Raw genomic sequence first — 14,861 nt, 5'->3', positions numbered from 1 at the left:
TAAAATAAATGTATAAATAGGTAAATAAATAATTTTTCAGTCTTTTCTCTAAAAAATAACACATGCCTTTTACACAAAAAATGTGTTTGTTTTAAATAATATAATGATACTAAAACCTTGTTCAGTCATTAACCATGTGGAAGTGACAGCCATGTCTTTAACATGATCCCAAAAGAAACACAAAACTTTAGACAGCTGGCATATATACTCACATATCCACATATCCACTTCCACTTGATTAATTAAAGTAGCAGGAATGCCATATTTTTAAACAAATCTCTGAAATGATTGACAAAATATACTGGTTTAATTAGATATTATCGATGCTTCTTTTGGAGATTATGAAAATGGTCCCATGATCAATCATCTGAATTTTTGTGTAGCTCTTCAGTTCATAGGTTAAAATCCAAACTCCAGTGTATTAGGAAACAATTCTAGGAAATGATTTTTCATTTTCTTAATCATGGTGTTGGAACTTACTATATCTTAGTATAATGTACATTATTGGTGGTCTCCCATTCCTGATATATGGCTCGCTCATATGTGATTTTACGTGGCTCTATTTTTATTTTTTGGTGGGGACAGGAAAATGTACATGCTAAACACACAATCTTCCACTGAGCTATACCCCAAGTCCCAGGTGAGTGTATTTTTAAGTATAAGATGATACTAATCTATTTCACAGCTTGGTTGGATTAATCATGGATTAATCATGAACCAGTATTTATTCCAATTACTCAAACCACAATCATTGTGTAATGCTTGTCTTTCTTACTTAATTCCTTCCATGCGTAGAGTTTTGATCACCTTATACTTTCCTGAGATAGACTCTGAAAAGTAGCATTTGGGTTTTCTATTGCCGAGTAACAAAAGATCCCAAACATTAAGGACTTAAGAACTATTTTATTATTTCTCTCAATTCTGTGGGTAAATTGGAGCAGGGATCAGAAATCTCTAGCCCAAGGAAAAAATGTGTCTTCCTATCTACTTTTATATAGTCTGCAAGCCAAGAATAGATTTTGTATTTTTAAATTTTTTAAAAGTAAATAAAAGACTTTATTTTCAATATATGAAATTCAAATTTCAGTATCCATACTTATCACATTGACAATTATGTTTCAATATATGAATTTTGGAGACACACTGAGATAATAACACAACTAAGTCAATAAATATCCATAAACTCTTTTTTGAAAAATGGACGAGAAAGGAGGCACTCTCTCACCCATTGTCTGAGGCCAGTATACTGAATCCTGACAATGACTTCACAAGAAAAGACATAATATACCAACATTTTCAATGAACATCAATGCACAAATACACAGAAAAATACCAGCAAACCAAATACAGCAAAGGCTTATCATGATTAACTCTAATCAATCCCAGCAATACAAGACTGGTGCAATATAAAAGCACAAGCAATGCAAAACACTATGTTTATAATAATGGGTAAAACACACATGCTATTTCACAAATACACAATAGCTACAATAAAGGAAAATATACTTTTGACACAAGCTTGCATTCTTTCATCATAAAACACTCCACAAATTAAGAATAGAAGGAAGCTTGCTCAACTTGATAAGAAGTGTCAATGACAAACACGAATGTACATGTTTGTATATTCATACAAACATATGAATATATGTTAGTGATGAATATACATCACTAACATCTCACTTAATGGTGAAAGACAATTGCTTTCCACCAGTCGAACAAGCATGACAACTACTACCACTTTTAATCTGTATTGTAAATGAAGGGTTTAATCTGGCCCTTTAGTATCACATATATGGCACATATATGGATAGATAGGTGATAAATAAGTAGATATAAATAGATTAAATTAAACAGTTCTATCCTACCTTGTCAAAATCCTAATTTTCTTTTTTTACAGAAATTGGCTAATCCTTAAATACATATGGAAATACAAGTGGCTCAGAGTAGTCAAAGTAACAGTAAACCTGGAGGACACATTTTCCAACTCAAAACTTGTTTACTAAAGAGGTACAGTAATCAAAACACTCTGCTACTCACATAGGGTGGACATATAGGTCAACAGAATAAAATTTAGAAGCCAGAAATAAACCCTAACATTTATGGTTAATTGATTTTCAATAAGGGTACCAAGGGCACTCAGTAGGGGAAAGAAGACTCTTCAGCAAATGGTGCTGGGACAGCTAGACATCACTATGCAAAGGAATTAGGTTAGGCCTATATCTACATCACAAAAAAATTGTCTTAAAAGGGAGCATATACATAAATGTAATAGATAGAAATAAGTCTTGAATTAGGCACAACTTTCTTAGACCACACCCTACATAAGCAACATAAAAAGAAAACTAGAAGTAAATTTTTGTTTCAAAAGACACCACCAAAAAAGTGACCAGACAACCACTGAATTAGATATTTGCAAATCACGGGGGACAGACAGAAGAATCGTACCCCTTTTTTGTTTCTAGTAAGACAGTTGCTAATCTGTTTTTTTTATTAAAGTATAATTGTACAAAGTAAAATATTCTGTTATGATATTTCCATGTACATATATAATTAATCTCTCACCTCTGACTGTTTTTAAGATTTTACCTTTGTGACTATTTCCAGCAACTTTGCTGTAATGGACCAAGCTGTAGATCTATTTTTAACTATCCTGCTTGGATAGTTAATCTACAGATTGATGTCTTCCACTAGTATTGTAAAATTATAAATCATAATTTATTGAAATATCATTCTGTCTTATTTAATATACTGATTAAACTTATGTTAGGTCTTTATCATTACATCATGTCTCTCTGTGACTCTTTTCTCTTTTTTTTGAGACAGGATCTCTATGTACTCCAGCCTGGCCTGGAATGCCTGATCCTTCCTCTTTGACCTCACAGATGCTGGGATTATGGGCAAGTGCGCCCACACCCAGCTAAAGTCTTATTGCTGAACCTCTGAATTTTGTTGTTAAATTTAATATTGCATTTCTCAGTTCTAGAATCTCCATTGGTTATTTTTTTTTCATATTTTAATTATCTGCTAAATTTCTTAATCTTTTATTTTATCTTCCTGAATATGGTGAATATGGCTCTTTTGTAGACTATGCCAAGTAATCTCAGAACCTCTGTGGTTCTGTTTTTATCATTGAGTTTTCAGTGGTTGTTGTTCATGTTGCATTGTCCCTTTGTGTTTGTTGTTCAGATAACATTTTTTATCATATGTGCAAAATTTTAAAACTAGCATGAGTTCTAAGATGATATAATCTTCCATAGAAGATTTAATTGCTTTTGGAAGGCAATGTTGGGCACAGTCTCTTCCAGATTACACAAATTCAGGGTCCCAGTCTCAGCTGATAATAGTCTAACTGCAGTGCCTGAGAGGTCCTGTTTCCAATCCACTGTTATTTTTAGTGCATGGCCTTCCATATGCCAAACTAAAGTGAGCAGTTCACTTGTGTACTTTCACTTTTCGTAATGAACTGGATAGTATTCATTTCTTCTTAACCCTGGAATGCTGAGAAAAGCCCTGTTGTGTTTTTCTTCCTCTTAACTTCTATCTCAGAGTTCTGTCTTCACAATTAAGAGAAATCTGTCCCAAACATTAGCCTTAACTCCTTAGCTAGAGCTCTGCCATCCACATGATCTTTCTAAGGCTCTGTCTTAACTCTGTATTATCTTTAAGCATTTAAAAAAACTAATTTGTAGTTTTCTTAATTGTCTTGGTAGGGTATTATTAAATATAGATGTTATCAGATTTGTATTTTAGATGAATCAATAGAGCTATAAAGAATGCATTTGCAATAAATTATACTGGGACCTATGAAGAATATGGAAGGAGAAAATTGGAGTCTAGGGCTTCAAAGCAGTGATGGTTACTTTTATGTGTCAATTTGGTCCATGGTGCTCAGAATTTGGTTAAATATTATTCTGGATATTTCTGAGAAGATGACTTTTGCATGAAATTACCACTTAATAGACAGATTTTATGTAAAGCATATTATCCTAATCAGTTGAAGGCATTAATTGAACAAAGACTGGCAATAAGGAATTCTGCCAGCAGACTGAAACTCCCACGTCTACAGCACTGTATAGCATACTAGATTTAGGGCTTGCAAACCCTCTTCTTTTACACACTATAACTATGTATGTATTATATATATACATGTATATGTATATACATATATATGTATTCAAGATAAAGAATAATTTGCAAACATCTTTATAGACAACATCCAACTTCCAAAAACTAACATTCTTACTACTTTTGAGAATTTCAGTGTTTGGTATATTTTTATTTTTCCTTATAAATGTGCCTTAACATTTGTGGATCTCTTAAGCATGTAATATTCTGATGTAATTTTGTTTTCTCTTTTATATAAATGGAAAAACTCTATATATTCTTTTATAAGTATCCATTTTGTTTTACTTTATACTTTTCACACTCATTCAGGGTAAGGGAAACTAGAATTAATTCAGTTTAATGTTATATACTATAAATATATCATGATTCATTTATATATTTTATTATTAAAAACATGAGTCAATTCAAAATTTTAAAAGCGCACTTGTTTGAATATTGTATGTGTTTGTTAAAGTGCATAATGTGAGGATTTCTCTAGGATATGTACCTAAGAGTCAAATTTCTGGGATTAAGTTAGAGATAGTTATTTTCATCTTTACAGAACAATTCTAACTTGTTTTCTAATATGATTCCTCAAGGAGAGTATAAATCATATACTCACATTAATAATGTATAAATATTCCCAAAGTTATCAACATCCTAACCAATTCTTGAATCAGATATTTTAGTGTTTATTAACCCAGTGGGCATAACATTTTTTCTCCCTGTGCTTATAATTTCTATGCTTGCAATTGCTAATGTGATTCACATGTTGATTTACATAATAGTTCTCCTCTGTGATGGTTCTATTCTTGCATTTTTATTTTTCTCTTGGGTTGTTTTTCTCATTTCATTGGTTGGTATGAGTTTTGAGAACCCTGCATCTAATCCTTTCCAGTGACTTGTGGTGCAAACATCTTGCATATACACCCTAGTTTAATAGTTTAATTTACAAACTATTAAATATTTTTTAAACAGTGCAGGGGATTTGAACCCTGTGACTTATGCATGCTAGGCAATAACTCTTTTTCTTTAATAAAATTTCATTATTTAACTTCCTTAGAAATCTAAACCTACTTTGAGATTATAGAAATCATTTGTAATATTGCTATTCAGTTTGTGAAGTGAAATTTATCTCTTCCTTGATTTTATTAGAACCCACTGTTAAAAAGTACTCTCGGTGAGACATTTCTGAATGATTCAAGTTATTCTCAGGTTCAAGTTATTCTTCATAACTTCCAAGTTATGAAGTGTATGGAATACTTCAAAATTCTGATTTTTTTTAAGTAAACTTAATAATTTTTATTTTTTAGTTGCTTATTTCATCTAAGTTTGAATTTTTCTGGCATAAATATTTCATACTTTTGATACTAAGATCTTTCCTTTTCAATACTGATAAAAAGTTTTTTTCATCTTGCTCTTTCTTTTGTTTTTATATGTTACATCTTGTCAAAAATTTAAATTGTGTTTTTGTGAATGGTGCTTTCTTGCTTTGCTTTGTCTATTTATTAACTTACACATTTCCTTCTTTCCTTTTGTTATTTTGTTCTCTCTCAGTCTCTTAATGAAAAGATCTTTACATTTCAGAAAAGTTTGTTTTAAATTATTTTTGTCTTTTTGAGTATTATCTAATAAATTTTCACTTATGTAACAATTGTGAAGATTTTTTTCTTTTATAGCCTCCTTTCTTATTTTAACTTGATGTTTTGATCTATGATTCATTTTGGGCTAATTGTGTTGTACATCAAGTGTTAAGGGTCACTTTTTCAACTGAATATCTAATCATCAATATATTTTTGAGAGGTTGTTTCCTAACATAGAAAATACAGCTCATGCTAAAATACATGGAAGTAATAGGTAAGAGTAAACAAGTAAGAACAGAAGACAGTGCCTCTACCACTAATTGGGCTCAGGAGAAAAAGATAAAAATTATCTCTTTCTGATCTTAAAGGAGGTTTTCTGCAATCCTTCAATATTGAATTTAAAAATTGTAGATAAACACTGAGACTTTCTAGCATTCCTTGAAAGCAGACAGCTTGGTTTAAAATCCTCATTCCACTATAAACCATCTTGGTGCCTTGGTGAACCAAGATCCTTCCTTAGTTTACTCATTGTTCACATAAGGGTGACAATAGTAACTTATCGATGCTAAAGTACTGAATAAGTTTCTAGGTTTAAAACATTTGTACCTAGTACAAGGGACTCATACACAGTAAATATTCAATGAATACTGACATTTCTATCATTTTTGTTGGTATTGATACTTTTATTAGTAGACCATATACTTATTTTTTAAATAATTTAAAATGCTTTGTAAATCCTACTCTGTCACCAGCACTACCTATAATAACATGCTCCTATGATGTAAGATATAGACAAAAGGATGTAACTGGGAAAATGTAAGAAAGAAAGAGGAAGGAAGGGAGGAAGGAAGGAAAAATGGAGGGAAAGAGGAAAGGAGGAAGAAAGGAAAAATGGAGGGAGGAAGGAAGGGAAGGAAGGAAGGAGGAAAGGAAGAAGGAATGAAGGGAGGAAAGAAGAAATAGAGGAAGGAAGGAAATGAGGAAGGGAAGAAGGAAAAGGGAGGGAGGGAGGGAAAGGGAAGGAAAGAAAGAAAAAAGAAAGAAAGAAGGTTATATAGAGAGTTCTAAAACAAGCTAGAGTACATGGCAAGACCTTGTCTCAAAACAACCACAACAAGGAGGATGGGGAAAGAGGAGGAAGGAAAGAAAGAAAGCTAGGTGGCTTGTAATGGGAAACAAGTGCTCATCCTAGATCAGAATAATTATCCATGAGCCTGAATCCAAGTTCTTCAATCTATCAGTAATGTTTCCTAATTCCAAGTATTAGGTGAAGTATTAACATTTTTTATTTGTCTTGAGGGCATAAATTGGTCCATAGAAATGTGTCTGCGGTCAAGTTAATATCTGACTTGTTATAAGGATTAAATTTGATTTGGCATCCTGGGAAGCTCTGCTTTCCAAATTAGATCTTCTCTCTTATTTTAGTCTGTGTAAAAGGTTAAAAATCAAATTAAAGCTTGTTTAATTAATTTAAGTAGGTTTTAGTAGCCATGTACGTATTGAAGTGAACAAGAGAAATCATACTAGTGCTATTTATAATTCCAGGCCACCTCATGGCAGAATAAAGACAGATATAATTTAATCTTGCTCAATTTGAAGAATAAAACTTCAGTCTTGGCTTTTCTTTAAATTCCTAAGAAATTGAAACAAAAATCCGTCACTTACAAATGAAGCTACAAGAATATTAGAATTTGAATCAATATTAGATTTTGAATGATTATTTTTAAAATGTAGCTAACCACTTACTTTTGACCCCCTCATCTTCAGGCTAAAATAGTTAGAAATGAACCCAGAACACAGTAGGATTTTCAGGTCAACTGTGGTGATAACTGTCACAGGTATTTAAAACTGAAGAGGAAGGGCATGAATCCTTCTTACAGAATAATGATTTTGTCAGCATGACAGTGGATTCTAGACTGAGATTATGAATTTGGATCTATACACAGACTCTGATGCTTCAAGAAATTTATTTTGTCTCCAAATTTTTGTTTTCCTCATTGAATTATAGGATAAGATTTATGCCTGCTTGTTTGGACTAAATTAGGTAATGTGAAAACACCAGGCAATTGCCTGGTAAATAGTACTGCTTCAATTATTATTAAAGTCAATTAAATATGAATCTGAAGCTTCTCCTGTCCCTATTTTACTTCTGCTAAGGGTTGAGTGTATCTCCTCCAAAATTCAGGTGTTACCATTGTGATAGCGTTAAAAGGTAGGACCTTTAAGACGTGGTTAGGTCATGAGAGTTCTTGCCTTATGAAGAGGATTAGATGTCCCTCTAATGAGGCTTGGCAGAAGGAGTTAATTCCCTTTTTTTGGTCTGCCTGCCTTCTACCATGTGAGGACCCCCATTCCTCCCCTCTAAAGTTCACAGCATCTAAAACACCATCTTAGAACCTGAGACCGGACCGTTATCAGACCAAACCTTCTTGTGCCTTGATCTTAAATTCCCCAGTCTAAAAAATAAAAGAAATACATTTTTAAAAATAAGTTATCCTTGATATTCTGTTGCAATAGCACAAAATACATAGACTAATAAAAATTGAGAGTGGGATGGTAGTTGGATCCTGAGGAGAATCAGCACTTGGCAATGGCCTTGGAGAGGCAATGGAGTGTCAATCCTTGAGGCTATGGAGGGTCAATTCCTTCAGACAGTGAAGCAAGGCAAATGTCATTGTGGGAAAGGATGCTGCTGCCTTTGCCTGTACTTCTCGAGGCAAAATTTAGGTGCTCATTGGCCTAGCTTTATTAGGGTATTCTCACCTATTCCCATCCTAACTTGGAGGATCCTATTCTTTCCCCAAAATGTCCTTACTTTAATACCAATCACCTTGTAAGGCTGAGAGTTCAACTTTTGTTATAATTCAGCTAATTATGTGATGATAATTTGTGTTCCACTTTCAGCTATTTTAACCCTGTGGCTACAGTAGACAAAATTCTTGGGCATACCTATAAGCTTTTAGGATATTTATGGAAATTTGGATCGAAAATTGGAATCCCTTACCTCAACCTCTTCTTTCATCACTTTGTCCAATGATAATAGGAGCACTCAATCAGCACTGTGATATACTTGCATTTTACAAAAACCTTTGAAAGAGTATACATTGTCACTGAGTTCCATCCTAATGGTTGATTAGTATCTAATGCAGAAAGTATGTATATCCTTATAAATGATTGGTGCTCTATGTAAGTATTCTCCTTTGCATTTTGAAATTTAATCAGATTAAAGAGCCTACTCAAGAAACTAAAAAAGCAATTAAAGTCATCCCAAAAATTCTATTCCTCTAGAATCATTCCTTGTATCAAAATCTTTTGATCAGGCATCTCCAGAGACAGAACTGACAAAATATGTGTAGAGGGATGTATGATAAGAGATTTACTAGGGGAGATGGCTTATTCAATTGCTGGAAGATAAAACATCCCACAATAGGCTCTCTGTAAGCCCGAGACCAGGGATTCTGGTAGCTTGGCTCAATCCAAGCTAGAAGTCCTCACAACCGGAGAAGCCAATGATATAATCTTCAGTGTGAAGATGAAGGCCTAAGATCCAGGGCACTGCTGGTACAAAGCCTGGAATTCAAGAGATTGAAAGCTTTAATCGTATGTCCAAGAGCAAGAGAATAGGGGTGCCCCAAATTTGGAAGAAAGAGTGAAAGATTATGCCCTTTTTCCTCCTTTTTGCTCCATCCAGGCCCCAGTTAGTGGTTCCTACCCATATGGAGGGAAGATCTTTCCCACTCAGTCTACTGACTCACGGGTCAATCTTCTCTATACCCAAGGCACCCAGGTCATTCTAATCAAATGCCAACACCACCTGGGTTTCCCTTTCAGTAGAAGGATAGACTAAAAGCTTACCAAAGCATTGATGGCAATTAATGCAATGATTGAAGATAAATACTGCTTTGCCACCTACCTGGGTATCAACTTATTTTACTCAAATCAACATCCAAAACCAACTATCTCATGATCCCATTATTAATTTGTCCCTAAGAAAGAATGTGAGGTAAAGTAGGAGAAGAAAAAAATTGCTGTGATTTCCAATGTTAACAATTAATTTTAACCTCTAAGCAATACATTTACTCAAACGTTTATGATCTAGCCATTCTTAAGCGTTACATACAACAGTAACACTGTTGTGTAAATTAATTAATTAACTAATTCATAATATAGACTCTACTTCAAATTATATTTACAACTCCAGGAAAAACACTTCTTTGCAAAGAATGACTAGCTAATCAATACTTGCCTCTCTATCTCTAGGATCTGTCCTATACCACTTTACCTTAAAATAAAATTGAAAACTCTTCTATTGGATATTACGTTCAATAATGATTAAAGGGATAGAAACTACACTACTGTCTATTTTACATTGTCTTTGAAATACTATTTTTAATCTGAGAGTTTTTCCAGTAACAAAAGTCCAAAAGCAGAACAAGAGTGTCCCAACTTGGAAGAAAAAGAGCAAGGTTATCCTTACACATTTGATGAAGATTCCACATTCTTTGTCTATACATTTTAATGTAACTGTTTCCAAATACATTTTAGACTACAATGTATTTATTTCATCTACATTATTGAACATTAAGCTTATGGCTATATTTTAGTTTTATAAACAAACTTACCATGAACTACTGTCATTTTCTTGTAAGAAATTTGTTAATGTGTGACATTGTAATTTGCCTATTCAGCTCTCCTTCCCTACTACTCTTGGCAACCTCTTATCTTTTTGCTATTTCCATAGCTTTATAAGTATATAATATCAAAGTTTTAGAATCATATATATCCTTTCTTACTGGCCTCCTTAATTTTTTAAATGCATACAATTATCACCTATCTATTCAAAATAAATAAAATTTAGAATCCTCATCTCTAACAAGGAATTATGTGTTGAAGAATCAAATTTACTGTGCACATTTGACATTTGACTACTAGTCAGATGGTTCCAAAGGCCATTCCATCCGAGTTCTAGCAGTTACTTCATTCCTTTGGTAAGCAACTACAGAAGTTCAGATGCTTTTCTTGGCATTGGGAAAACAGAGTAAAAGCAAAAATAGGGTGAAGCAAAATTCCTCAGCTTCTTCAAGCTTTCCTCTAATGAATCCATATCACATACTACTGGTGACTGGTGACAAACCATAATTGTATTGACTCTCAAGACTAGAAATAATTAATATTTGATTATAAGATCTATTGGTAAGATATCAGACTATAATCTTGATAAGTGTCATTGGCTATTCTGTTTTATATCCATTGTTGGAAGTAAAGTATAAGTCAACAAAATACAAGCACATTTTGCAGAAAATTCATATGAATACAGAGTATAGAATTTTTAAATCTGTTGAAATCACCATAAGAAGGGGACTAAGGCAGAAAGAGGAAAAATAGAGAAGACGAACCAATTCAGGTTATAATACATATATACATGGAAATGTCACAAGGAAACTTCTTCTAGAACTGTCTTAAATAAGCAAAAATACTTTTTAAAAAATGGAGAACAGGAAGATAAAATAGGTCCTGTCTGGGGGTTGGTAAAAATGAGGGGGCATAAGGAAAGGGTGAAGGAGACTGAATGTAGTGGAAATATTATGTATTCATGTATGAAAATGGAAAAATGAGACCTATTGAAACTATTTCTTTGAATGAGCAATGCAATGACTTTTTCTTTAGAATATATTCAAAATCTAACAGCTTCTAACTAATTCTAATGTTATCAACCAAACTAAGGACATTATCATCTCTTAATTTCTAAATGTCTTTATCACCATACAACCACAATCACCACCACCCATCCTCTCTTTCACACATGGTTATACTTCATTTATCATCCAGGGTGATCTTGTATAACTTAAACTACAGTGCATGCCTACAACATGTCCCTGCCTCAAGCAGAGAGAAGGCCAAAACTTTGCTACAGTTTGTAAGCCACTAAATTATCTTACTGCTACAGCTCTGTTTACACAACAGTTGCTTCATTCTTTCTGTTGTAGCCACTTGGGCTTTGTTCTATTTCTTGAACACACTGAGTCACCCTACATCAGTGTGCATTCTGCTCCCTCTACCTAAAAATGTTCTTCAAATTATCTAAATGGATCTCTCCCTTACTTTCTTCATAACTCTACTCAAATACTTTCTTTGAAGGAGCTTTTAATATCGGTCTATGGTCTATGATCTCAAGTTACAGCATTCAGGAAAGACCATGTATGCTACAGAGCAGCAGAAAGTTTTAGCAATATTTTATGTAGTAAGTGAGTTAATCTAGCTCAGGATGCCTAGGCAAAATTTTTAGTGTTGCCTGCTTTTTCTTGCAAGTCCAAAAGAAGAAATGTAAAATGAAGACTCCTGGCAGCCATCACAAAAGAGTACTGAAGCATGTCCTCTATCTCCACTCATCTTGGGAGAAAGCTTCACTACAACTCATGTCACACCCTGACCCAGAATCACCCAGCTAAGACCAAGATACTTTCAGATTCCCAAACCCCAGAACCTCTGGGACTAATACATCTTTTTTGTTTTGTTTGTGTTTTTGGCAATACTTGGGGATTGAACTCAGGACCTCACATTGTTAGGCAGGCACTCTACTACTTGAGCCATTCTGCCAGTCTCTTGTGTGTTAGTTATTTTTGATATAGACATTAGTTTTATGCATGGGCCGGCTAAACCAAGATCCTCTGATTTACATTTCCTGTGTAGCTGTGATGACAAATGCCTATCACCACTCCCAACCACTGACTGAGATGGGGACTTGTGAACTTTTTGCCTGGGCTGAATTTGAACCATGATCTACCTGATCTTGCCTCCTGAATAGCTAGGATTATAGGCTTGAACCACTTGGTCTTAGATAAAACTTTTGTTGTTGGGAATACTGAGACTACTCAAGAGTGATTTTATAAAGCCTGAGCACAAAAAAGGATTTACTCATGACTTTTGGGTATCAAAGATGATAAATTGTGGCCAGGAAATGGCAAGAGGCTTTTTCTCCTGCTTCTGCAGGAATTCAGGTTGTTCTGATACTTGGGTACTGATAACTTTAGAAGCTTTTCATAGATACTGCACTTGAAATACCACTGTTATCATAGGGAACACTGTCAAGAGTGGCAGCACTGGGACTCCAAAAAAGACTTTAAGAAGCAAGAAGTCAAGGATAACAGGAAGAATAAAATGGAGCCTGTTCCTGATGAACTGATTTGTAGGCTATATCCCCTCCATGCTCAGAAATACAGGGGGCCTTTTTAGGAATGCTACTTTTCTATGTGGTTAAATTTAGGTTCCACTACTCAAGATGGGATTAGAAACTTCCTTTATTTGATTCAGTGATTGAGAAGAATCAGCCTAGCAAAGGAGAGACCATATTGGATATAGGTAAATTTAGAAAGTGGCTTCCATGCTGTTGTAATGTGGGCTAACAAAAGTACCTATCAATTGGCATCAGATCACGTTTGGATTGTGTGTAAAATGTGATCATTGCCCATAGGCACAAAAAGTCTCGAACTGTACTCTTTGACTCTTTTCAATGAGTCATGTAAGGTGTCATTGCTAGCTGAAAAAAACACGTGTAATTTTAAATGTAAACATACAAAGAAAGCTCATCCCTGAGAAGAAAGCTTTTTTCTGTAAAATCTGTCAACCAATGTCCTCAAATTGTCACTACTTTCATAATCAAATGTTACTCAATTTGTACTCCAAAGACCAGTAATAGCAGAGTTACCTGACAACTTGCTAGAAATAAAAATTTGCAAGGCCTATTCTAGACCTGTGATATTAGATTATCTTGGGAGTAGCTCAGAAATCTATTTAAAGATGTTCTCCAGACAGTTTTTATGTAATTCAAAGGTTGCAAAGCATTTCCCTGATGAATAAATGGACTCAACCACACTGTATAACTTTGTAAACACTGCAGTTGTCTAAACTCTGCCACAGCAGGGAGACAGGGAATGTGTAATATGAGCAATTTTCAGAAAACCTGTGATACATAAAACTCTGCATAGTCTGGTTAGAGAAGCATAGCCAATGGAAAGAGACCTGATTTGATGCTAAAATTATACTTTCTGATAAAGATATACATACAGTTATTTATAGATGTAAAATAGTAGGGAGGGGTACCTGGAGAACTAAAGAACCACATCTACTATTTCCCCAGTGTCCCCTGTGCTGAAAACCAATCTAATCTGACCTCAGGGATTTCACTCATTCTGCCTTCAGTGTCACTTCACATATTTCGATTCATTTTGTGCTTCAAATTCTCTTGATACATGTTTGATGTAGGTGGTTATGTAAAGCATTGGAAAACACTCAGAAAGTTAAGAAAACTGAGATCTAACTTAATTAACTTAACTCATAAAAATTCATCTCTGTCCTTTGTTATCTATATTCAATCAGTTTTCTGACACTGCATCAGAATGAGCTATTTCTAATTTAAGGAGCTATTAATATTCCATTTTTTCATTTTCTCAATGTTTTTCTTTACAAAACAGTAAGAAAATAAGGCAGTGCATTAACCCCAGAAATGGAAAATTGATATAACTGTAGAATTCAATTTTTTAATCTTAGGAGCAGAGGGTATTAGTCCTACTCTTTGTTGAAGAAAAAAATATCTGTAATTGAAGGTGGGACAATGGGAATATGGAATATGCCTCATATGAGGTATGGACAGATCATTCCTTTTGATTAAAATCAAGAAATATGGTAGTCAATTAAAATGGTTTCCTGAGGCCTCAAGAGGAAGAAAGAGAAGTTTTATTTGTGTGTCTTGCAATCCTTCCTCATGAGAAAAGAGGGTATGTATAAATAAGAAAAAGGGAACTTTTTTTATACTTACTAAAAATTTGCTAAGAATGCCATGTAACTTTAGTAGAACACTTTTCTTATTGTGGTAAAAAACATGGAACATTAAATTTGCCATTTCACTCATTTTTAGGTAGTGTGAAGCCAGTAGTGTTAAGAACATACACATCCTTGTGTACAGACCTCTGGAATCTTTTCATCTTTAAAACTGAAATTCCATATTTGGTAAACACTAATATCCCATTTCCCCTTCCAAAGCTCCACTTCAGGTTACTATAATTTTGACTACTTTAGACATTTTATGTGAGTGGCATCATACAGTATTTGACCTTTTGTGACTTATTTTGCTTAGTATAATATCCTTGAGATACATTCATCCATAGCATATGAAAG

The sequence above is a fragment of the Castor canadensis genome, chromosome 12, assembly GCF_047511655.1.
Source record: "Castor canadensis chromosome 12, mCasCan1.hap1v2, whole genome shotgun sequence".
NCBI lineage: Eukaryota > Metazoa > Chordata > Mammalia > Rodentia > Castoridae > Castor > Castor canadensis.
Note: the sequence above shows the minus strand (reverse complement) of the source record.